The following is a 25335-nucleotide window of genomic DNA, read 5'->3' on the forward strand; positions in this document are numbered from 1 at the left end:
CAGTGTAACATGGCAGAATGTTATGAATCTTTGTTCTAAAAATCAGTTGTCTTCATCCAATGAACTTCAATTCAACTCCAGGTTTAATAAAGAGGCCTGATTAATTGAATGCCAAATAAACCAACAATTCATAACTGGGTTTTGGAAGAAATTTCTGAGACGTCAGTTGTGTATTCCATGTATGCCTTTCGACGGTTTCAAGACTTCTGTCTCATCTAAAGATGATGTGAGGCTCAAAACCATCTCCTTTACCCTGCTCTCCACGCAGCCAAGCCAGCTGAGGACATTCCCTTCTTCTCAGAAGCACGTTACCATCCTCGGGTGTGTAGGCTGGACGTAGGTGAACCCTGGACGTCAGATGATTCTCTCCACCCGCCAAGTTCAAGCCAAGCTCTGACTGCCAGAGGCACCGAGTTTTGCCCCATTGGCCACTGCCGTTCCAAGGGCAGGGGAGCAAGATGGTGGGAACAGCAGAGGGCTCTTTGCCCAATCACAGCTCCCTGGAGGTTTCCAAGGAAGACCTTGGGGGAAATCGGGCTGGACCTTCAGAGGAGTCTACGGGGGGATGCTGAGAAAGCTAAGTATTGTGGTGAAGTCGGAGACTGGGATTTCTGACCCTTTTGGGAGGAAGAGGACGTGGCTGAGTGTGGCACTGGGGCACATTAATGCCCACATGCAGAGTGGATGTTTGAGAATTAAACCATCCATAAAGCAAGGCATTATACATGGGCTGTGAGGGTGACAAACATTTACTTTGGGCCACAGAGGTCTGGATTTGCTGAGCGTCACGGGTGAGTGAATGACGGGGGTTGGAGTAACCAAGGAGGTTACCAGGGGAGCCCCAGCGCTCTGGAGTGTTTTCAAGTCAATAAAACCTACCCAAGTGCAAGCCGATGGCTGAATAGGCCAATATAAAAAACCACAAAGAGACTCCAGCCTAATTCTCTTAATAAAGTTATGTGGGCAGGGGCCGGGGGTTCCTAGTAGAAAGTTGCATAGTACTTTCTCAGGAAATTATGAATTCCACTTTGGAACCAAACAAAACTGTTTGAACATACCGCTTTCTGAAGCTAGAATAACAGGCTATCAGTGCTGGGTTTGCTAACCCCCCGAGCTAAGCCACCTACAGTCTTGCGGAAGAGAGAAATCGCCCCTGTGGTCTTGTTGCCCCGGCTCACCCCTTAAGGACCTCCTTTTTTCCCTTTCCTTTTTCCTCCTTTTATGTACATTTAGTTCCCACAGGCTCCCTTTATCAATATTTCAATTGGTTGCTGCTGACCTCTACTTGAATCCAAATGTTTGCCCTATTCAGTGTGAACTGTGCATTCAGCAAATGCTCGATTATGTCTGTGCTCTTTTGAGCAAACTGAATGGGCTACTTGACTAGGTAATGCCGATATAGCCTGGTCATTAGGAATGTTTGTTAGAATTGACCAGATGCAACGAGGAAGGGAGGGAGGGGAGAGGAGAAGGGGTCCGTGTTCAGTGTTCCTTCCAGTGCAGCCGCGGTGAAGAACATGACATTGTTTGCTTTTCAGGGCATAATTACAGCTTGTCTCCATGTTCTTCCAAACCGGCCCTTAATCTAGTATGAATCAAATGAGCCAGTTTCAAGCAAAGGAGATGGATACCCCTGAAGGCCCACAGTTTTATTTAGTCATTGGAAAAGTATCCTCTGTAAGATAAATATGGTATTTGTTTAAGGGTGGCTAGCATTTTTGTTTTCATTGTTTAGATAAGGACAGGAGAAATGCAATAAGGCTATATGTGTCCCTTGCCATCAATTACTCTCACTCTCTACACTGCCATACAGCCATGGCATTGTTCTCCATATACAAACCGACCTTTTATGAAAATCAAATGTTACAGGACTGCACAACTTATAACTCTAATATGCTAAACTGTAATCCATACGATTATGTACTGACCTGCAACGAGCCCAGTACTGAGTTATGCTGTGGAAACACTTCGTGCGCAGTAAAATCATGGAGTTAGCATTCCTGGCCCTGACACAAGGGAGGAAACCAGCACAGGTACAGGAGGATTTGGCCAAAAACAAGAGCGGCTTTGAAATGGACATGAATTTGGTGAGTGCCCCAGAGCAGGACGTGGTAATAAGAATGTACCTGTGTGTTTACACTTGCCCTTAAGAAGTTCATAAGTTGTTGGAGAAGATAGACATGTAAACAACATAGAAAAGTAGGCATGAGAATACTTGGGACAGGATACAAAGTGAGGTCATTATAGACCAAAACAAAATATGAATAAAGTGGCTTCTGCCCTCTGTGAGCTTACAGTCTGTTAGAGGAGATCATTCACAAACATAAACAAATAGGATACAAGGCAGGTCGTGTTTAAAGGAACCACATGGCGACAGGTATTCAGAGATGGAAGAGGCCACATCCACGTGCACTGGGTATGTCTAACCTATGGTTTTTATAAAATTTTTAAAAAGATTTATTCACTTATTTATTTATTTATTTTGGCTGCGCTGGGTCTTAGTTGCAGTACAAGGGATCTTTGTTGCGGCACGCGGGATCTTTTAGTTGCGGCAAGCATGTGGGACCCAGTTCCCTGACCAGGGATGGAGCCCAGGCCCCCTGCACTGGGACTGTGGAGTTTCACCCACTGCACCACCAGGGAAGTCCCTACCCTATGTTTTTTAAAGTCTTGTTTGAAACTCCTGACTCTGGTGTACCCACAAGCTCACACCACCTGTATTTTAAATTTGTCTAAAGAATTTACCAAAGTATTTAAGCACCTCCTACATAGCTCTTTGATTGCAAGTAGATTTGCTGCCTGACTTCTGTTTCTGTTACACCTATTGCAAAGGCCCGTTGTATAACAGAGGAGAGGGAAGGGTGAAAATGAGTATCTATTAAGCAGTTACTATGTCCCAGCCATTGAACTAGACACTTCCAACTCTGTTTCTCAGCTTATCTGTGGAGAAGAGTTTCACTTACTCCTTGGTTCCTAGTTCCATCAATGGTTATAAATATATAGTTTCTTCTATAATTTTTTGAAGTGTACATATAGTATCTTCATTTTAAGAATGAAAGATGAAAATGACTTCCTGTTTGTGAGAAGGTCACCTTGACACCTGATGATTCTCGATAGTCAAGAACAGCACAGAGTAAAGACAAGACACTGAAGGAGCCTGTGCATATGACATTTGATTTGGGGGGCGGGGAAGGGGACAGTGTCAGAGAAGTGCCTCAGAAATATATTTTTTTCCTAATAAATATCTAGCAATGATCAAACTTATGGCTTGAAGATCTTTAGAAGAAAAGGATTGTATAAATGAAAACTAAATATTGCTCTAAGAGCATATTAACATAATTTATATGATAAATTACCATTACTAATGATCATGATGACATAGCAGTAAAGCCCGTTACTTATAACGAGGTTAAATAATCAATTCTAAAAATGTTTGTATTGCAGTCTCTCAGTTTTCCAGAGCTGCCATAACAAAGTACCACAAAATGGGTGGCTTACAAAGAAGAAACTTATTAGCTCACAGTTCTGGAGGCCAGAAGCCCAAAACAGAGGTGCTGGCAGGGGCGCTCCCTCTGAAGGCTATGGGGAAGGACCTGTCCCAGGCCTCCTTCCTGGCCTCCATTTGTTTGCCAGCAAGCTTTGATGCTTGGAGCTGCGTCACTCCAATCCTCCATGTTCATGTGGCATCCTCCCTGTGTCTGCACAACATCTTCCCTGTGTGTGTGTCTGTCTCTGTGTCCAATTGTCCTTTTTGTTTTTGTTTTTCGCGGTACGCGGGCCTCTCACTGTTGCGGCCTCTCCCGTTGCGGAGCACAGGCCCCGGACGCGCAGGCTCAGCGGCCATGGCTCACGAGCCCAGCTGCTCCGCGGCATGTGGGATCCTCCCGGACCGGGGCACGAACCCACGTCCCCCACATCAGCAGGCGGACTCTCAACCACTGCGCCACCAGGGAAGCCCCAATTGTCCTTTTTTATAAGGACACCAGTCATATTGGATTAACGTCCACTGTATTCCAGTATGACCTCATCCTGACTAATTACATCTGCAATGACCCCATTTCCAGATAAGGTCACATTCCCAGATACTGAGGGTAAGGACCTCAGCATATCTGTTTGGGGGAAATGTAAGCCAGTCCATACAGTGTCTATTTTCCAGTGACCTTCAAGCAATTTGAAATCGTATGTAGAATGCATTCCTATAAATATGTTTCTAATTCTAGAACTAGATCACACTGTGTAATCATTTATTGATATTAGTGATGTGACAACAGAAGGTCCTAAATTAAGAGGAAGTGCATTAAAAGATTCTTCACGAATCCTTCCCTTTTAGTGTCAAAAGCCCAAGGTCAAGTCTAAACACTGCACTATTGGAGTGAGGGAAGGTGGGCAGGGCTCCAGGATGTGCCCGTTACAGATCATACTACATTTAATGAGGTGTGTTGTCCACATCACTGTGTCTGACACGTCAGGATGAGAGAAAGCCTCACAATCCAAGTCAGCTGAGGTCTAACCTTTTTCAGTATCGCACACAAACACACATGTACACGCTGCAACCATAAATAGGGAAGGAGAAGCCACTCTGCTGATTTAAATAAAAGAATTTGGTCGTTAACATGAACGAAAGTTCCCCTGAGAAGTTAGCATAAAGATCTGGTGTTCGGGGCTTCCCTGGTGGCGCAGTGGTTGAGAGTCCGCCTGCCGATGCAGGGGACGCGGGCTCGTGTCCTGGTCCGGGAGGATCCCACATGCCGCGGAGCGGCTGGGCCCGTGAGCCATGGCCACTGAGTCTGCGCGTCCGAACCCTGTGCTCCGCAACGGGAGAGGCCACAGCAGTGAGAGGCCCGCGTACCGCAAAAAAAAAAAAAAAAAGAAAGATCTGGTGTTCGTTCCCCAGCTATTCCAAAACCTGAGTGTTTCATGTTTACAAATCAAGAAAATAGGGTCTTGATCAAGAGCATACAGTGGCCATTTCAACAATGACCAGGCCCAGTGAATTATAACTGAAGGCCAGAAAAATATCGGTCCTCACATATGCAAATTATGTGCAAATTATCCCGATAGAGTTACATAGACCTGATGTAGAAAATAAAATTTTTCCCCATTCTTGGTATTTCCTACAAGGTCAGAACTACTTGTATTTGCTGTTTGTTGTCCAAATATTTTATAATCTCAAGTGTTCAGAAACGCATAAAGTATTATAATAGCATGCTTAATATCTGGTGGTTTTAAAACAGTTGTCACTTAAAATATCTTATAAGCCGTAACTATTAAATATATGAATTAATGCAGAACTACATGAATTAATGCATCTTGGGACTTTTCTAAGGTATGGAAGGCATTTAGCTTGGGTCAATAAATAGTTACTATTAATACCATTTTTTTCCTTATGAAGGGGCCCAGAATAAGCCACTATGGCATAAAAATTATTTTGAGCTGAAAGCATTCAAGTTCCTGAAACCCCTTATCTACCTAAAAGCACTCAATTGTCATAAATTCTCTTCCCTGGAGCAACTCTACTCTCTTCTTGGAGAGGAGGAGTTAGCGCCACACCCAAACAGGCATTGCCACAAAACTATCGTATCTCCCATCTATTCTCCCATGAGCCCATTTATCTTTCTAAAAAGTAATTTGCTTTCCTTGAGTGCCCTTTCTCCCTCTCCCTCCACCCTATTCTAAGAAGTCATTTGTTTTCCCAGAAGTGCCCTCCCCATCCCCTATTAAAATGGTACATAAGCCCCCAATTCCTCCTTGAGTCACATTTTTCTGTGAATAGAAATCTGACTTTTCTCTTGTTAATCTAGCAGTTGTCAGATTTACTTGCAGGCCTCGAGTACAGAATCTAAGAGGGCAGAGGAAAAGTTTTTCCTCCCCAACGCTTACTCTCTGAAACTTGCAAGCCACCTGTATTAATGTCTACTCTTTTCATGTGTTTCCTTATCTTCACAAACCGGTTTTACTATCCTCCTTGAACAAACGAATTAACTCAGATTGAGAAAACAGAAGTAACCTGTTCACGATGGAGGTGAGATTTTTAAAGCAGATCTGACCCTAAGTCCCACACTTACTGCTGAGCCTCTGTATTGTTTTGATGGCTGTGTCACATAATTTCAGGTTTTGAAAGAAAAAGCTACATGGTCTTACTTGGGCCTCTCTCTCTGTCTCTCTCTCTGTCTCTCTCTCTGTCTCTCTGTCTCTCTCTCTGTCTCTCTGTCTCTCTCTCTTTCTCTCTCTCTCTCTCTCTCTCTCTCTCTCTCTCTCTCTCTCGTTGCTTGTGCTTCATAATTGAACACCACTTTGCATCCAGAAAGACCCTCTCCGTCCATTTGTGATTCACTGACATGCAATGAACCATGTGTTTCTGTGATTGACACTATATATATATTCCACCTAGGACGGTATAGCCTAGTTAGGTAAACCGTCGTCTTTATATACACGTTGAGATTGAGCCAATGTAAACATACTTGATGCTCTGGATGTTACAAAAAAGTAGCTCTATCCTCAACATCGAGTACTGCGTGTTGCCCCAGGCTTGAGCTGTAGTGGCTTTGGGTCCTGCACTTGCCACGAACCATGATTTTTTAGTAAATCCCTCAGACTCCCCGAACCCCTGCTTTTTCACCAGGCACTTACTATCTAAGTCTTGCTTCACAGGATCCTTGCATCAAATAAGAAAACATCTGGGAATGAGTTTTTTTAAGGGGTAAATCCCCAAAGTGCTGTAACTTTTAAAAAATCATTATGAAACACGTTATCAGAGCTCATGTACCTGGTGCTGCCCTAGCCGAGGTGTTAGGTCAGCAACCCGCTTGCTCAGTCTGTGCACTTAGGGGTTTATTTTCACCTAGAAACAGGGACATGCACGGCGCCTTCAAAACTCACGTTAGAAAGCATGGATAATAAATTATTAGGAGAACAAAGGCTGAGCTCATCAAAAAGCTATTGCTCTGTGGGTAAATACAACCCCACTGTGTATTAAACAAAAATTAAACCCCATTTTCTTTTTCATAGTTAAGTTGCCATCAATTCAAATAGTGAGAACAAGGCACTGGACACAGTTAATAGTCTGCAGACCGGCCAGGCCCGGCTTTGAAAGCATTTAAGCTTCCCTGAAGTGCTGCTTGTACCCAATTATAACTTACTACTTACCATCTTCATAATTTAAATCTGTCCGCCCCTTAGGGGGGAAAATTTTTTGCTAATCAAAGCCATGAATGCACCTTTTTCCTTTTGACAGCATTAAATTAAAGCTAAATGGTTGGTTTTGAATGAGTTACTGTGAAGAATAAAGGCATTAATGAGGTAATTTCATTATGGAGACTCATCCAGGCCTATGTGAATACAAGGGAAGTAAGTAGAGGGGAAAGCTGAAAGCTGCAGAGGAAATTAGGGTTCCTTCCACCCTAATTAATGTTTGGAGGCATTTAGTACAGGCACCAAATTAACTGCTCCAAAGAACTCTCTTGAAAAAAAAAATACATTGTTGCCCTCCCGTATAATTAGAAGACAGTACAAGGCGAACACTCAGTGAGTATAAAGCCAGCCTTTAACTGATGCTGTGGTCACAGAGAACTGGCCATTAAGGATGCTGAAGTTTAAGGAAGCAGTAGGTAGACAATATAGGATTGTTTAGGTCCTTGGGTTCTGTGAGCTGTAAACAGGTAGCCTCTGAATGAGGAATTATGAGACTCCTGGGAGGCCTGTCTTCCCAGCAAAACAGTCTTAAATGCATCCAAAGGGAAGAAAGAAAGGTGAATGGGCCCAGCGCAGTTAGCAAAGAGAATGCCCGATGCTTGTCTTAAGTGATTACATGAGGTTGTGCGGGCCTCTCTCATTGAGTTATCTTTACACGGCTTTTGTCTCCTCTAATTGGAGCTGATGAGGTGCTAATTGGAGGCCTTTTTAAAAAGCCCACTACTTTAATCATTGGAAAATCTGGGGAGACCAAGGGAGTGGAGTTAATGAGACAAAAAAAAAAAAGAAAGAAAACTTATAAAGTGTAGCTTGACAAAAAATAAAGCTGTCATTTGTGTGGATCTAGGAGGGTGAAAGGGAAAGGTTTGATGGGAAAGAAAGGGGAGCAATCGAGATATTTCATGTAAAAATCTTTCCAAAGCATCTTCACAGGTTAGCTAGAAGGGGAATAATCTGGTTAGACTGGCTGTTCCTGCCCCTTTAATTCCCATCGTGGACCTGAATTCAGGCTAAAACCTTTACGTTCCAACTCTGAGTCCCTTTCAAAATTGTAGAGAGAAGTTTGTATGGAGACAGGCCTGCGTCATGCTGACCTTTGTCCCTCCTCTCAAAGCGAAAGTTTTTCTTGAGCCTATTGGACGAGACTTGCCATTTCTTCTGGATGCGGAGACGACCCTTCCTTTCAGACCTTCCTCTACAACACAGGCATAGAGTGAAATGTGGTTATGAAAATATCTTTAAGGAATATGACTTGGGGAAATGAAGGCAGAATTAACTTACCCACCGTACCTCTAAGAGTTAGGTGTGTTCTGATTTTTAAAAAAAATTTTTGGCGTTTCCTTTATGCTTTCCAAATCTTTAGAATGAGGCTTCATCATTTTTATCATAAGAAAAATAGCACTTTAATATCTTCATTCAAGGTAACGTTGTCTAATTTTTGTAAGTAGCAAAGAAATCAGAATGGAGTGTGTGGCAGGGAGGAGAGAAGACGCTGTGGAAGCGTGTTCTTCCAGAAGCACCTTCCTGAGGGTGCCACACCTGGCTAGCCTGCTCTTGCTGTGTCACAGGACCTCACGGAAAGTAAAGATGCCATGGAGACTCAGAGATAAGTATCAAGCACGTGGGTTACACAGGCTCCCATTCAACTCTCCCTTCCGACTGCTTGGAGGACTTATAAAGTACGCCAAGGGATTTAGCACTTTATATGTTATCTCATATTGTTGTCAAATATTTCTTGAAGGTTTATTTCCTGACACATTATAACTGACTTTAGGGCAGTGACCCTGCAGGATGTCTTCCATTCCCACCTAAGTATTCAAGTGCTTAAGTGACCTTTTCAAAACATGCGGCCTTAATGTAAAATCCAGCCACACTAGAGCTTATCAACCAATGACATACAAAACTGACATGCCTCGGGTCGGCCCGTAAATACACGCGCAGAACCTTGTGGGATTGCACTCTATCTTTGTGCAACGAGTTGATCCACGTCAAGTGCTTGGAACAGGGGCTGGCACTGCAGTTGGGAGTCAGTCATTTAAGGCTGACACAAGGAGACTGAGAATGAGAGAGGAAAACCTGGCAAGCAGAGTCCCAAAAGGCAAAAATGATGTGCAAGGAAAGAGATGCAGCGTTTGGTTTGAAAGCCAAGGAAGCGTTTGGTGTAGGGGGAGATGTTTCGAATGAACATCATTGATGGCATTAATGGGCTGAGAGGGCAGCCTGCCAGCACCTTGGCTCTGGTTCGGTGAGACAGCACTCCTCACACGCAGAATCTGAGGATCACAGCACTAAAAGGATCCCTACAGGTGCCACTGTTCTGCAGATGAAGACGTGATGTGCTCACAATCACCCGGGCCGCCATGAGAGGAACCAGACTCCAGATCTTCGACCTTCCAGCTCAGTGCTTTCTTTTCCCCAAATAACACGCAGCCCCACAGCACCAGGAGCCGGCCAGCCACCTCCTCCGAAGCTCCTCCTTTGTATACACATACGTGCATTTACACACATATACTGACACCTAGACCTACACGTCAGCCCTAATTTGGGGACAAATCCTTCTTTCATTTTACATGGACAATTCGTACATCAAGAGGAAAGTCTCTGTGTGTCCGGTTGGCTCTCCATCAAATTGATTTATTTGGTCACTCAGGTACCCATGCATTCGGCATCCAGCAAATACTGGGATGCCTGCAAGGTGCCAAAGCCCCAGCTGAGTGCTGGCGCTAGGAAGGGAAGCAAAATCTGACACAGCCTGCCCCCGTGGAGCTTGCTGTCCACTGCAGGAGGCAGGCATTACACAAAGATTTGCACAAGTAGTGCTTTGATTCCCGGTGCTGTGATAAATGCTGTGGAAGAAAAGCACCGTGTGTGATGCCCTAGTAGGTGGATGTTGTAGGAGATGTTTACCAAGGTCTCCAGGTGACGCTGAGGCAGGTGCTTCGAAAACCCTGAGCTACAGACAGCAGAACCTCCCCAACAGCTGCTATCAAAGCATCTTCTAATGAGTTAACGAGCAACCTGAGGATGGAGGGCGACTGGGCTGGGGGAGGGAGGGCGCGCAGCAATCTGCAGAGCCTCGGCAGATGCTTCAGCAGGAGGCTGGACAAGCTATTGGCCAGGTGGCTGCAGCTTCTGAAAGAGCAAGCGGGAGGGTCAATCAATGCAGCCTCTAGCAATTCAGGGACCATATTCTTTTTTTTTAATTTTTGAATTATATTTTATTTATTTTTTTATACAGCAGGTTCTTATTAGTTATCTATTTTATACATATCAGTGTATACATGTCAATCCCAATCTCCCAATTCACCCCACCACCACCACCCACCCCTGCCACTTTCCCCCTTTGGTGTCCACACGTTTGTTCTCTACATCTGTGAGGGACCATATTTTTTAATAATAATTTTAAAAACCAGAACATGTGATTTAACAATTTTTTTTTGTTTTACAAATAAATTTGGTAAAATAACTTTCCCAGACAGAAATTAAATTGAACTCTGTAATACAGTTACTCAATTGACTTTATTGGATAAACATCTTTATAGGAATTCAGGGGCACATGAGATCCAGGAATTAAGATCTCAGCATTTTAGATTGAGAGGGACATTTAAAGATTATAGAGGCACCCTCCCCCCACAATGTGATAAGGAAGAAATGATCCTAAAAGATAAGTGACTTCCTTATATGTCATCCCAATGGCAAGATTAGAGAACAGCGCTCCTGGTTTACAGTTCAGTACTCTTAAGAACAGCCCACCACCTGCCTGGCCCACGCATTGGTTAGCTGCAAACTCAAAATACACCCAGTTAAATACATGAAAAGCCCCTGTACATCACTACTAATAAAAGAAATGCAAATTAAGATTCCATGATTTGAAAAGTTCAGAAAGCAAGAAAGCTATCAAAGATTATTGGGACTGTATCAACAGGACTCAGGAGGCACCGAAATGATTTGAGCATCATTAAGGGTAATAACTGAAGTGGATGAAAACACATCAAATATGTTAAAAAATAAAATAAAATGAAACACATCAAATATGTTAAAAAGCCACGAGTTTGGGCCTCCCTGGTGGTGCAGTGGTTGAGAGTCCGCCTGCCAATGCAGGCGACACGGGTTCGTGCCCCAGTCCGGGAAGATCCCACATGCCGCGGAGCGGCTGGGCCCGTGAGCCATGGCCGCTGAGTCTGCGCGTCCGGAGCCTGTGCTCCGCAACGGGAGAGGCCACAATAGTGAGAGGCCTGCGTTCCGAAAGAAAAAAAAAAGAAAGAAAGAAAATTATAACCGTCTTCGTAGGTTTTTCTTAGAGTCTTTTAAAAACACAAATATGATGGCAGCAGTGCTTCTCAAAGTTTCACACACCCATTCATCCCTTGGATCTTGTTAAAATACAGATTCTGTTTCCGTCGGTCACACTCCAGTTATTCCGCGCTTCCTTTCCCGCCCCAGGGACGTTGTGCTTTCTGTCCCCTCTGCCTGGGACACTCTGCCCCTGATCCTCACGTGGCTGCCTCTCTACCCCTCAGGCCTCCAATCAGATGTGTCCCCCATAGAGAGGCCCTCCCAGAGCCCTCTACCTAAAGCACCGGGTCTCCCTGTCCACCCAGCCCCACCAATCACACTCTCAACCCCATTTCTGTTTGTTTTGTTATTGTTGTTCCTTGTTTTTGCAGCATTTATCGATATCACAATTTGAAATTTTCTTTTTTTTTGCAGTACGCGGACCTCTCACTGTTGTGGCCTCTCCCATTGCGGAGCACAGGCTCCGGATGCGCAGGCTCAGCGGCCATGGCTCACGGGCCCAGCCGCTCCGCGGCATGTGGGATCTTCCCAGACAGGGGCACGAACCCGTGTTCCCTGCATTGGCAGGCAGACTCTCAACCACTGCGCCACCAGGGAAGCCCTGAAATTTTCTTTTTAAAAATTTCTTGGTAGTTTTATTGTCTCTTTCCCCAGATTAGAGTGTAAAACTCCACAAGACCAAGGCCTCCTCTGTCTGGTTCACTGCTCTCTCCCTCATGCTTAGAGCTGTGCTCACACATATAAGTGCACAATGAATGCTTACTGAATGAATGAATGGGTTGGTTACAGTTTCAGGCCTTTCTTGCACATCTCCCTGGTTTTCAGTTGTGGCTATGCACATCTGAAATTTAACCCAGAGCAGGTTATAAATTATTACCTTAATGACAGGCCTGGAGCATCTTCCTGCATACCTCCAGATCATTTAAACAGACAAATAGCTTCAGTTCACCTCTACAGTCGACCCTGGGTATCTGAGGGGGGTTGGTTCCAGGAACCTCACAAACACCAAGATCCAAGGAGGCTCAAGTCCCTTATCTAAAATGGCACAGTGTTTGCATATAAGCTATACACATCCTCCCGTATACTTTAAATCACCTCTAGATACTTATAACACCTAATGCAATGTAAATGCGATGTAAATAGTTGCCAGCAAGCAGCAGATTCAAATTTTGCTTTTTGGAGTGTTCTGGAATATTTTTCGCCGAACATTTTTTTTTTTTTTTTTTGTGGTACACGGGCCTCTCACTGTTGTGGCCTCTCCCATTGCAGAGCACAGGCTCCGGACGCGCAGGCTCAGCGGCCATGGCTCACGGGCCCAGCCGCTCCACGGCATGTGGGATCTTCCCGGACCGGGGCATGAACCCGTGTCCCCTGCATCGGCAGGCGGACTCTCAACCACTGCGCCACCAGGGAAGCCCCTCGCCGAACATTTTTGATCTGCAGTTGATTGAATCGAAGGATGCAGAACTCACAGATGCGGACGGCCGACTGTACATCCCAACAGGCGTGTTCATTGTCTCTGCTCTCAGTCCACCTCCCTTCCCACCCCAGTGCTTTTATATCTGTTTACAAATACTCAGAGAAAGGAAAACAAGATGCCCCCTTACCTCTGCCTGTTCCATTTCCCTCTGTAAACTCACGTGGCTGCGTGAACATAGCTGAGTCATCTCTTTGCAGTCTGAGCTTCCTGTGCCCCATCTAATAAAGCAGTCCATTTTCCCCACTCGAGTGCCTTCACTATACAAGGAAGTGTTTTCCATTTCCCTCGGTAGAGCTGACATCTCCTTTTCTCGTTTTTGCCTTTGGGCCTGAAGACTCCGAATTTCTTTGGCCCTTCTTTGGCGCCCTGCTTCTTCTCCCTCAGTGATCTTACTTGGGTCTCACCTCCCCAGAGCATTCTGAGCTTTAGTCTGTCAGATACGTTTCCTTCTTCTTTTTTTTTTTTTTTTTTGGCAACACCACCCAGCTTGTGGGATCTTAGCTCCCCAACCAGGGCTTGAACTGGGCCCCAGCAGTGAAAGTGCCAAGTTCTAACCACTGGACCACCAAGGGATTCCCATAGGTGTCCTTTGGTCTTTCTCATTTTTTGTCAAAATTGGTCCTTCATTCTTTTATCATTAAAACAGTTTCCTAAATAAACATCCAATCTTCATAAATCCCATCAGCCTTTACATCTGTTTCATGGAATCCTAAGACTAGTTCCCTATGACTGTGAAACCTGTCCTTTTCCAATTTAGTGCCACATTTAAAGGGAATTCTCTTTCCATTTCCTGTCATCTACACCTGGTCGGTTTGGGCTCGCTTTCCTCTCTCACACACTCAAATCCGTCCTGATGGAAGAATTAGTTCAGAAGGATGTATACCTCGGCAGACCCTGAAAACACATCGTGCTGGTCTTATATTCCTGGCAAGGAGGCTAGAGTAAATCTTCACCAAAATATCTTCCTTGCTCCTTACTCTTTTCTACCTTAACCCAGAAATTCACTACTTTCTGCTTTTCTTCTTTTTCTTGACTTGGTGATTATGAGCTAAAAGTTTTCACTGCCAGTATGTCCTCAAAACTTTTCTTCACGGTGTTGTCATCAACCATGCCATGGGCCTTGGTGATAAATCATCTTTCGTGTCACTAGCTCTCTTTCTTGTTACGGAACATCCAAGAACATACGGCACCAGAGGTACGTCCAGCTGCGTTACATCCCTCCCAGAGTTCACGACACATTTCTGCTCGCTTACCTGCCTCCTTCACTCCCTTCACTGTGAGGTCCTTCTGTCAGACACCACATTTTATTCATCTCTGTATCGCCGGCATTTAGCATGGTGCCCACCTCACCCTTGAGTCTCAGTACATGTTTCTAGAATACTGAATAAATATACCATGACTTACAAGCCATGAGACACAAAATCAGGGCAGGTGAAACTGTTAATAAGCCTTGAAACAGAATATACAGTTGAGTGTGAAATGTGGTTCAGTGAACGTTTAGAGGAGAGAAGTAAATAAGGGCTCAAGAGTTGTAGAAAGCTTTATGGAGAACGTAAGACCCAAACTTGGCCATTGGGAAAAACAAAAAGAGAGGAGCCGTAAGAAATCAGCAAGGGCACTTCAATTTTCCACTCTGTCCCTCTGAGTTTTCCGAGTGGGGCTGTCTTTGTTTTTCTGCTCATCTTATCCCAGCCTCTCTCATTAGGTCGGCTGCATGCTTCCCTTCCACCTTTACCAACCTGGCCTAAAAATCCTCTTAGGGTGCTCATCTGTGCAACCTCATCTTATTTTTTAGCCCAGCGTGAGATATCAAAGACTCTGATGGACAATGCCACTTTTGTCTCTTCTTCCAAAGGTCCCTTGGGCCACTCTCCCAGCCTGGTCTGGTTACTGAGGCTGCCCCTCTGGAGAAATGAGGCTGTGGGGTAATTAGGTCATAGAAAGCACTGAAACCAGAGGATTCATAAATAAAGATTGGCATAGCTTGAATTCAAGATAAGCTAATTTTAGATCCCTAGGCTTGGTCTAGCAGAACAGTGACAATTATATCCTTTCTTGAAATGTTTTGCCTCTGCTGGCTTTTGAAGCATTTATTTTCTACCACTGAATCATTCAATAGCAATATAATTGTTATTTCCATTTCCCTGGTTCGACCGGGTCTGAGAGCCAGTTACCATTCCCAGTTCATTAACCGACTGGCCTTCGAATTAACAGCCCCTCCATCGGGGGGTTGCCTTGGAGACAAAGCTTCCTGTGGGTAATCCAAGATTATCTAGCTCTTTATCCTGCATGTGACCCTTAATTACTTGCTAAATTAGAATGGTTTTCTGAAAATCACAAGCGGAGGTTAATATGTTCTTCCAGAGCTGGTCAAGCTAAGATGACACTGAATTCACAGGGAATTCAAGTTACATGATCCCTGAAGGCGTCTCTTTGAGGAAGAAGATGAACTCTCCCACTGGGAGGCACTGCCCCCCCATAAAGCCCCTGTCACTCACTGTTCCTCTGCCTGCTTTTCGAGCTGCAGTTTAATCTCCTCCGGACAATTCGCTATGTCAATATTGAGCAGATTCATTCTGGCGCAGGAGCCCGCGCCCATTTGTCTTCGATAACTCATGCTTTCAACTTAAGGACATATTTTTATCATAATTGCAGATTTTTGCTCTATGCATTTACACAATTACAAGGCTTCATGGACCAGTTATGGACAAACAAGAGAATGGAAGAAACTATTTTTAAAAAAACAAAGTAAACACTTTGGGGGAAAACGTTGGGGCCCTGTAGTATTTTCCCTAACATTATACAGGCCTCAAAGCACGATTAGTGGAAAGGAGGGACTCTTAGAATGCACCTAATGGGATGCCTCTTGAGATGGCTTTGGAAATAAGGAAAATACGAGTAAGTGCAGGTATTGAATGAGATTTGTCATGAAAGCGTACATTTAGCGTTACTAGGTTTTTATTCATTTAGACTATAATGAAATTATTGAGTGTAGTTCCAGAAGATTAAAAAACCTGTCTTAAAATCTTAAATATTATTAACAGTCCTCAACATTAAAGTATCAAACTCAAAATAGTACAGAGCCTGGAATCTCACAGGCATCCATCCAAAAAGTGTTTAGGAAGTTGAACCGAATCGAATTAGAAATACGCATCATTGGTGATTCGGCACCTCAAATAATTCATTCAGGTTCCTGAAGGAGTTGTCTGCAAACTGCTGAAATCCTAGTCTCTCAGAATGCTTGACTGATTACATACACAGCTTTGTGTGTTCATGGTTATATTCCTCAGCTGTGTACCACCTTTAACCATATTTAAGCATCTATTGTGTATAAGGCATCACGCAGCCCTCATTCTGTTCAACTGTAGTAGTCAGAATAGGAGTTATTAGAAAGGTTATATGAGAATCATTTAATTACATCTGTTCATAGCTTAATCATGGTATGTGGGAAAAACCAGGAAATTGACTTTGACCGTGGCACCTTCAATAAGCCATCAGAGTGATTTGCTTTTAGAGAGGTTTGGTAAATCTTGGAGTGGTTACCCATGGAACTGAGATTTTCTTTGACAGTGTTTTAAAGTAGTTTTGTTCCAGACTTATGGTTGCAAGGGGGAGGGGAGAGTGGGGATATGGGATGGATTAGGAGTTTGGGATTAGCAGATGCAAACTATTATAGAGAATGGATAAACAAGGTCCTACTGTATAGCACAGGGAACTATATCCAATATCCTGGGATCAACCACAATGGAAAAGAATATGAAAAAGAATATATATACTTGTATATATACTTGTATACTTGTTGACTAAAAACTGATTATTTAAACGATAGTGTAATCTTGAACTGAAAAACTCTTTGTTCTTATAATCATGTTATCACATCCTCCTAACTTAGATCACTCTTTCATTTTGCATCCTTAGTAATCTATAAACTCTATAAGACATTATCGTGTTGTTGCTTAAAGAGTGGAGACATTGTTGGTTGCCTTCCAGTCTTTCATTTCAACTTTCTTCCTTCTGAACTGAGCTCCTGGCTTTGGTTAGATATTCACCCCCTCACACATATAGCCCATGTGGCTTGGGAGCCGACCCCATCTTCAGCTCCTAGGATAGACCATGATTTGCTAGGCCGGTGATTGTCAACACGTAGTCCCCAGACAAACATCATTAGCATCACCTGGAACTTGTTAGCAATGCAAATTCCTACATCCTATCCTCAGCCTACTATGTTATCTAGAAAGGCTGGGCGTGGGGCTCCCCAGGTGATTCTGAATCCCACTAAAGTTTGAGAACCATGGCTCTTAACCACACCTCCTAATCCCATGCTCTTTACCAGTAACTGAGTCAGTGCATGGTCTTCCCCTGTCTACTGTTAATGTTCCAAAGATGGACATGTAACCTAAGTGGACCTCATCAAATGAAGGGTGGAAATTTTATTCCGAGGTTGGAAGAGAGATTTTCTATCTCTCATGGAACATGAGGAAGGAACCACCGTCTTAGAACTTGGAGAGAAACCTGAGGACAAAGTCAGTGCAAGGTAGGGCCACAGACATTTCCAAGATGCACAGCAGAGATGGCTTATACCTTCCTGCACCCAGCCCTACCTACCTCTAACTTACAGTTCTGTCCAATGCCAGGTTTCCCTATTGTTTCAAATTGAGTTTTTTCATTCTTGCAGCTGAAAGCATCCCATTTATTAATTTTTTTTTTTTTTTTTTGGCTGAGTTGGGTCTTCGTTGCAGTGCGTGGGCTTCTCTTGTTGCAGAGCACAGGCTCTAGGCCTGTGGGCTTCAGTAGTTGTGGCTCGCGGGCTCTAGAGCGCAGGCTCAGGAGTTGTGGCACACGGGCTTAGTTGCTCTGTGGTATGTGGGATCTTCCCAGACCACGGCTCGAACCCATGTCTCCTGCATTGGCAGGCGGATTCTTAACCACTGTGCCACCAGGGAAGCCTCTATTAACATTTTATAACAATTTTTTAAGCTTAAGTCTGAAATCTCCCAGGAAGTTGTATTCCTACTACCTTGCCTCTAGTATAGCGGAGCACTCAATATTTTTTTTTATTATACCAGCAAAGCAAGTTTATTTGGGAGCAGAAAACAACTGCAATTCAAGACACGCAACTATAGTAAACCACATGCAAGTCCAGCAAAGAAGGAGAAGAAACGTTTTGTTGAGGAGAAGGGAAAGTCGGGAGGCGCTGTTATAAACAAAAAGTCCACTAGAGCAGGGGTCCGCAACCCCCGGGCCATGGACGGGTACTGGTCCATGGCCTGATAGGAACCAGGCCGCACAGCAGGAGGTGAGCGGCGGGCGAGTGAGCCATTCATCCCCATCACCCTCACCACTGCCTGAGCTCCGCCCCCTATTGGATCAACATCCTCATTAGATTCTCATAGGAGCACAAACCTGTGAACTGCGCATGCGAGGGATCTAGGCTGCGCGCTCCTTATGAGAATCTAACGCCTGATGATCTGAGGTGGAGCTGAGGCGGCGATGCTAGCGCTGGGGAACGGCTGCTAATACAGATTATCATTAGCAGAGAGGTTTGACGGCACAGAGACCATAATAAATCAATTGTTCGCAGGCTCTTATCAAAACCCTATCAGTGAGTGGCAAGTGACAGTTAAGCTGCGTCTGGTGGCAGGCTTTAAGTCAGAATTCGACACTTATTTTAGTCCACGCATGGCCCGCCCATTATTTTATTTACCACTTCCATCTGCGCCTCTTTCCTGCACTGCGCACTTGTCTCAGTCACAGTTTTGGTAAGGCCACAAGCTAACCCTAGCCAAAACGGGTAAAAAAACAAATGTTGCTGGAGAGCTTCTTTGAAAAGGGGGACGACCCAATGATGAGAGAGCAGAAGACTCTGAGGCTGCCAACAAAAAGAAAGCTGCATTTAAAAGAAAAACCAAGAGTCCTACTTAAATTACAGGTTCATTGCAACAGGTGATTCACGTTCTCCAAGCCCACTTTGTACAACATGTGGTAACCAGCTAGCCAACGAAACCATGAAACCTTCAAAACTGCTCATCTATCTCAGCTTTCAAAAGAGTTTGAGCATTACTTCCCAACCACAAAAGAGCCCCTGAACTGGGAAGGAATGGATCTGTGACCCATTTGTGAATAAACCTGGTGAATCGACTTTGTCCGTGCTAGAAGAGGATCAACTGCTTGAGATCGCAAATGACGGTGGCCTTAAGAGTATGTTTGAGACAACTTCAAATCTCCGCACGTTCTGGATTAAAGTCACGGCGGAATATCCTGAGATTGCCACAAAAGCACTGAAAAGCCTGCTTCCATTTCCATCATCCTATCTTTGTGAAGCAGGGTTTTCTGCAGTGACAGCAACTAAAACGAGATTACAGAGTAGATGGACATAAGCAACACACTTCAGTGTCACTGTCTCCCATCACCCCCAAAGGGGAACGTATAGTTGCAGGAAGACAAGCTCAGGGCTCCCACTGATTCTGCATTATGGTGAGTTGTATAATTACTTCATTATATATTACAGTGTAATAATAATAGAAATAAAGTGCACAATAGATGTAATGCTCTTGAATCATCCCGAAACCACCCCCACCACCACCACGCCCGGTCCGTGGAAAAATTGTCTTCCACGAAACCGGTCCCTGGTGCCAGAAAGTTTGGGGACCGCTGCACTAGAGGAAACTGGGAGTTCGAAGTATAGTGGCTTTCTTTTTTTTTTTTAACATCTTTATTGGAGTATAATTGCCCCACAATGCTGTGCCAGTCTCCGCTGCACAACAAAGTGAATCAGCCACGGGTATACATATATCCCCAGATCCCCTCCCTCTCGCACCTCCCTCCCACTCTCTCTATCCCACCCCTCTAGGAGGTCACAAAGCACCAAGCTGATCTCCCTGTGCTATGCGGCTGCTTCCCACTAGCTATCTATTTTACATTTGGTAGTGTATATATGTCCATGCCACTGTCTCACTTTGTCCCAGCTTACCCTTCCCCCTCCCCGTGTCCTCAAGCCCATTCTCTATGTCTGCATCTTTATTCCTGTCCTGCCCCAAGATTCATCAGAACCTTTTTTTTTTTAGATTCCATATATATGGGAGCACTCAATTATATTTGATGAGTAAATAGGAGTAAACGCGTGCATGCATGAATGGATAATCGCATTCAAGAAGCAAGCAGACAATGCCATTTTCAAATACAATTGATTCGACGTCATTATGAGGTTCCACGAATGCAAGCAAAGAACTGACACGTAACCGTAGTTTTAACACCAGTTTTGCTGCAGCTAAGTGGAATCCTTTCCAGCTAGCTTAAGCAAAAATAAGGATTATCATATCGAATTCTAAAGCTACTGAAGTGTCTCATGGACTATAGATTTCATCCCCGACTCTTTGCTAACAAGAATATGTGCCTTTGGTGAGGGGAGTGTCTGGAAGTTCCCATTTCTCTATATACTAGCCAGTATTTGATATTATCATACTTCTAAATTTTTACTAGTCTGATAACTAGGAAATGGTACCCCATTGTTTTAATTTCAATTTCTCTGATTTAATTCACATTACTTGGGCTAAATCTTAACATTTATTTCTTGGCAATTCAGATTTCCTCTTGGGGGAATGGCCTATTGTAATCTCCTTTTTTTTTTTCTTTTTTAATTGGGATGTATGTTTTTTCTTATAGATTTCAAGGAGTTCTTCTTCTGTTCTAGATACTGATCCCTTGCCAGATTTATGCATAGAAATTATGTTCTTCCTGTATGTGACATTTTCTTCCACTTTGTTTAGTGTGCCTTTTGTTGAATAAAAGTTTTTGTGAATTTTCAGTAGGTGAGTATATCCATATTTCTTCCTTGTGGGTTGAGCTTTTGTGTTTGTTTGAAAGAAATATTTTCCTATACTGAAGTCATAAATATATTCACTTATATTTTCCTCTAAAAGATTTGTAATTTTGCTTTTTCACGTGTAGATTTTTAATTCACCTGGAATTTAATTTTGTATAAAGTGGGAAGTTTGAAATAATATGGCTTTACTATATGCGTGCTGTTCTGGAGAGAGGAGAGAAAAAAAACCCCTAATTCTGACCTAAATTGCTGAAAGCATTTTTTTGGTCTGGTGGGAGATTTGCATTGCTGGAGATGTGCTATTAACAAATTATTCTCTTTCCAGCATCATCTTGCCATGGGTGCCACAACTTTGAAAGAATTAAATAAAAAATCCTTTACTTATTGAGCTAGCCAGTAGCTGACAAATTTTTGTTATTGCCTCACATGTCACTGAGATTTCTTTCAGTTTCCATATTGAATACGCTCCAGCATTCCAAATGTGTGCAAAAGACTTTATCTCCAGAGAATGGAGAAATAAACTCCTAAAAGCTCTGGTTCTTCTTTAATATATAGTGGAGGGTTGCGATTATTCCCTATCTATGTTAATGTCCCCTTTCTTTACATCGAACTTTGACTCCCAATTTAAGTGTTTTGCTTAACCTCCCTTTACTGGTCTTTGTCATTTTGCATTGGGAAATCAGTATCTACAAATATTTATTCTGTGGTCAAAAATGGTTCAGGCTATCACAGTTCAGATAAGAACGTTTTCCTCCCCTCTCCAAACATTTCTTTCTCTCTCCTTTTGCTTTCTGTTCTCCTGCCAACTATTTCTTTCCTTTTTTCCCCTTCTTAACTTTACCTTGAATTTGTCAAAGGAATGAAAGATAATGTTTTGTCCCAGTGGAAGTATAAAGGGTCATATTATGACTGACCTTTTCATATATGAAGAAAAGTTAAACAGTTCTGTTTTATGGTGAACAACATATCTTCTTTCAAGTGTCAGGCCTAATTTTACATTTACCAAGATGGAATTTACGTGTTACCAAAATCTCACATTTTGGTGAAATTCCAAATTTAAAATTATATATTAAAGGTTGGAATGGAGTCAATTAGTCTATTTAAACATCACAGGACCAAGAAAAGTATCTTCACATACACCGACTGCTTAAGACAAATATTATTTGATAGCTTATGGATACCTAAGCCACACATGACATATTAATACATAGACAACCGATGTCGACACATACTGTGTCAAATATAGCATCATTCTCCCTTCTCTGTCCTAACCTAAACTGCATCCAAGGCAATTCTTACCTATATTTTATTCATTGACTAAAAGGTAACCATGAAGAAATTAAATTGCAACTTTAAATGTAATTGGCAAATTCTTTAGCACTAACTACTATAGCATTTGTAATACAATTAAAATAGACCAAATTAGTCATATTAGCTCTGCTCTTTCCAAATCTGTGGCATGACTCTGAGGCTATTCATAAACTATCTGCTACTTACCTAAAAACTGTCGGGCAGTTTACATTACTATGAAGTCACGAGTTCTTCAGTGTTCACTGTTCAAATCTGACTGCAACTTGGGTGTGTTTTCTTACCTTGAGGAGAAAACAAGAGATGGGAAGAAGGGATGGACTGTGTTTCTTGATGAATGCAACCGTGATGTGACTGATTTAATGGGGCTGAGTTAGGCTTCTCTTTGCTATCAGTGGAAAAGGGAAAAGACGTCAGCAGAATAGTTCACGTTTATTGAGACCTTACTGGGTTCCAGGCAGTGAATTCTTTCTAAAATGGAAAATTTTAAATGGCATAGGTACTGTTATTAATCTCCCTTATCTAGATGTGGAAACCAAGCTTTGGAGAGGCTAAACACCTTGCCCAAGACCACACGCTGGGAAAACCAGGGGTCACCCCCCAGTCAGTTGACTCCAAAGCCTTTGTGCTTCATCACTGGTTTATAACTGGCGAAAACTTGGAGAAGAGCTTTTAAGATGTCCAACATGTTATTTTAGGGAAGGCAGTCAAGTACGTTAAGAGGACTGTTTCTTATACATGAAACAGTAGCAGCAGAGTAAATGAAAACATTGGGTTAATTTCCTCTTAAATGAATGAATGTATATTTACCACCCAGAACAGTGCCTGTACATAGTAGCACTCAATGCATGTGAGCTATGGTACCAGTTAGGATTGCAGGTAACAAAACCTGGAAACAATGGCTTAAATGAGTGAGAATCTTATCTCAGAAGATAGGAGTCTGGAGATAGGCAGAACTCCCCTGCCAGAGGGGCTCAAGAAAATTGCTAAAGGTGGGGTTCCTCTGGCCTCCTGGGCCATCATTCTTAATGGTCACAAGATGGCTGCTGCCCTCCGTCATTGCATACACATTTCAGGCAGAAGGAAGGACAAACAGGGAAAAGAAAAGCCTTCATCTCATGAGGTTTTATCTTTTTACTTGGTAAGTGACTCCTTCCTCAAATATTTCTACCTACCTCTCATTAGATGCCCAGCAGGCTGGAGAAACAAGTATTTCAATACGCTGTTGTATAAAATAAGCTACAAGGATATACTGCACAACACAGAGAATATAGCCAATATTTTATAATAACTGTAAATGAAGTATAACCTTTAAAAATTGTGAATACTATACAGTATTGTACACCTGTAACTTATGTAATACTGTATATCAACTATACTTCAGTAAGAACATTTTTTTTTTTTTTTTGCGGTACCCGGGCCTCTCACCGCTGCGGCCCCTTCCGCTGCGGAGCACAGGCTCCGGACGCGCAGGCCCAGCGGCCACGGCTCACGGGCCCAGCCGCTCCGCGGCACGCGGGATCCTCCCGGACCGGGGCACGAACCCGCGTCCCCTGCATCGGCAGGCGGACTCCCAACCACTGCGCCACCAGGGAAGCCCAGAACATTTTTTAAATGAAATAAATAAGCTAATATGTGCAGAGAGCTTAGTGCAGTTTCTGGCAGATAGTAAGCATTCATTAAGTATTTGCCATAAAGATAAACGTTAACATTTCTGTAACATTTATTGATTTTTCACTCTATGCAAGGCATAGAGTTAGCTCCCACAGAGATGAAAGAATTGGAGGTAAACTGATTAAATCCTATGAATTGAAAACCCTGAAGAGACTGGAGCAATGACCCACAAGTACTATACAGACACTAAATGTTTGTTCCTGCTGTTGCTGAGGTGGCAATGAGGAGTGTACTTTCATTTAGTTACATCTGGAGACTGAAGAATGGGAGCCATAAATCCATATTCAACTTAAAGGTTTGATTTGAGCACTAGAAAGATTTAATAGTAATGGCCCATGAATCTGGAGGTAAGTTGGGAGGCCAATGAAAAATAAGTTAAAATAATGTGGGCACAGCTCCTAGGGCTAATGTGGTACTCACAGCCCACATTAAGAGCTAATGAGGAGAGGGGTCAAGATGGAGGAATAAGAGGACGGGCAGTTCACCTCTCCCCACAAGTACATCAAGAATACATCTACAGGGACTTCCCTGGTGGCACAGTGGTTGAGAGTCCGCCTGCCAATGCAGGGGACACGGGTTCGTGCCCCGGTCCGGGAAGATCCCATATGCCGCGGCGTGGCTGGGCCCGTGGGCCATGGTCGCTGAGCCTGCGCGTCCGGAGCCTGTGCTCCGCAACGGGAGAGGCCACAACAGTGAGAGGCCCGCGTACCGCAAAAAAAAAAAAAAAAAAAAAAAAAAAAAAAAAGAATACATCTACAGGGACTTCCCTGGTAGTCCAATGGTTAGGACTCCAAGCTTCCATTGCAGGGGTTGTGGGTTCGTTCCCTGGTTAGGGAACTAAGATCCCACATGCTGCACACGGCTCGGCACAAAAAAAAAAAGGAAGAAAAAAGAAATCTACAAATGGAACAATTCGCACAGAGCACCTGCTGAACTCTAGAAGAGCTAATGAAATAAGCTATTTAAATCATACTGCTTATTCTCAGATTTGAAAAAAAAAATTCAGTAAGACATTTATGAAAAACAAAACTCTGGATGATCATTAATATTTTGACAATATTTTTTCTAGGTAAGGCAAAGGAGATTCCCTTTTAAAATGCAGAACTTATTTGTTGAATCAAAGACCAATACTATCTCAAATGTCCAGGTTCTATTTCTCCCTCCCTTCACAGCACATTATTCCTCTTATCAAAACTAAACTCAGTTTCATTTGAATGCCTTATTGCTATGGTTTCAAAATTTGGAAAGCTCTTGGGATTAGATTTTGAGAACGGTAAATGTTGAGTGATAAACTCACACCTGATTCAACACCAACAAAAAGATCTTAGGTTTCTCCGGGCCTGTGGATTGCTGGTTCCCAGTCTGAAATGCCCTAACACAGGTTGGTGGAGCTCAGGGGCTAGGACCATTAGTATTCGTGATTATGCCTTGTTTCTGGAAAAACATGATTCTGCAAAGTCCACCTAATGAAAACCAGCTACTGAACAATGGGTATCACATCAAAAGGAATGCCTTTCTTCTACCTAATACTGAAAAGGTTTATTATAGTCAGGGAGGATTGACG

The 25335-nt window shown here is 43.3% G+C and overlaps 1 protein-coding gene across 1 annotated transcript in view; it reads left to right on the forward strand.

Annotated features, from left to right (window-relative positions):
• Positions 1-25335, forward strand: part of CCBE1 (collagen and calcium binding EGF domains 1) — a 524308-nt gene that overhangs the window by 258789 nt on the left and 240184 nt on the right. The gene's annotated exons all lie outside the window — the stretch shown is intronic.

The sequence above is a fragment of the Stenella coeruleoalba genome (assembly GCF_951394435.1).
Source record: "Stenella coeruleoalba genome assembly, chromosome: 14".
In the NCBI taxonomy this organism is placed as follows: domain Eukaryota; kingdom Metazoa; phylum Chordata; class Mammalia; order Artiodactyla; family Delphinidae; genus Stenella; species Stenella coeruleoalba.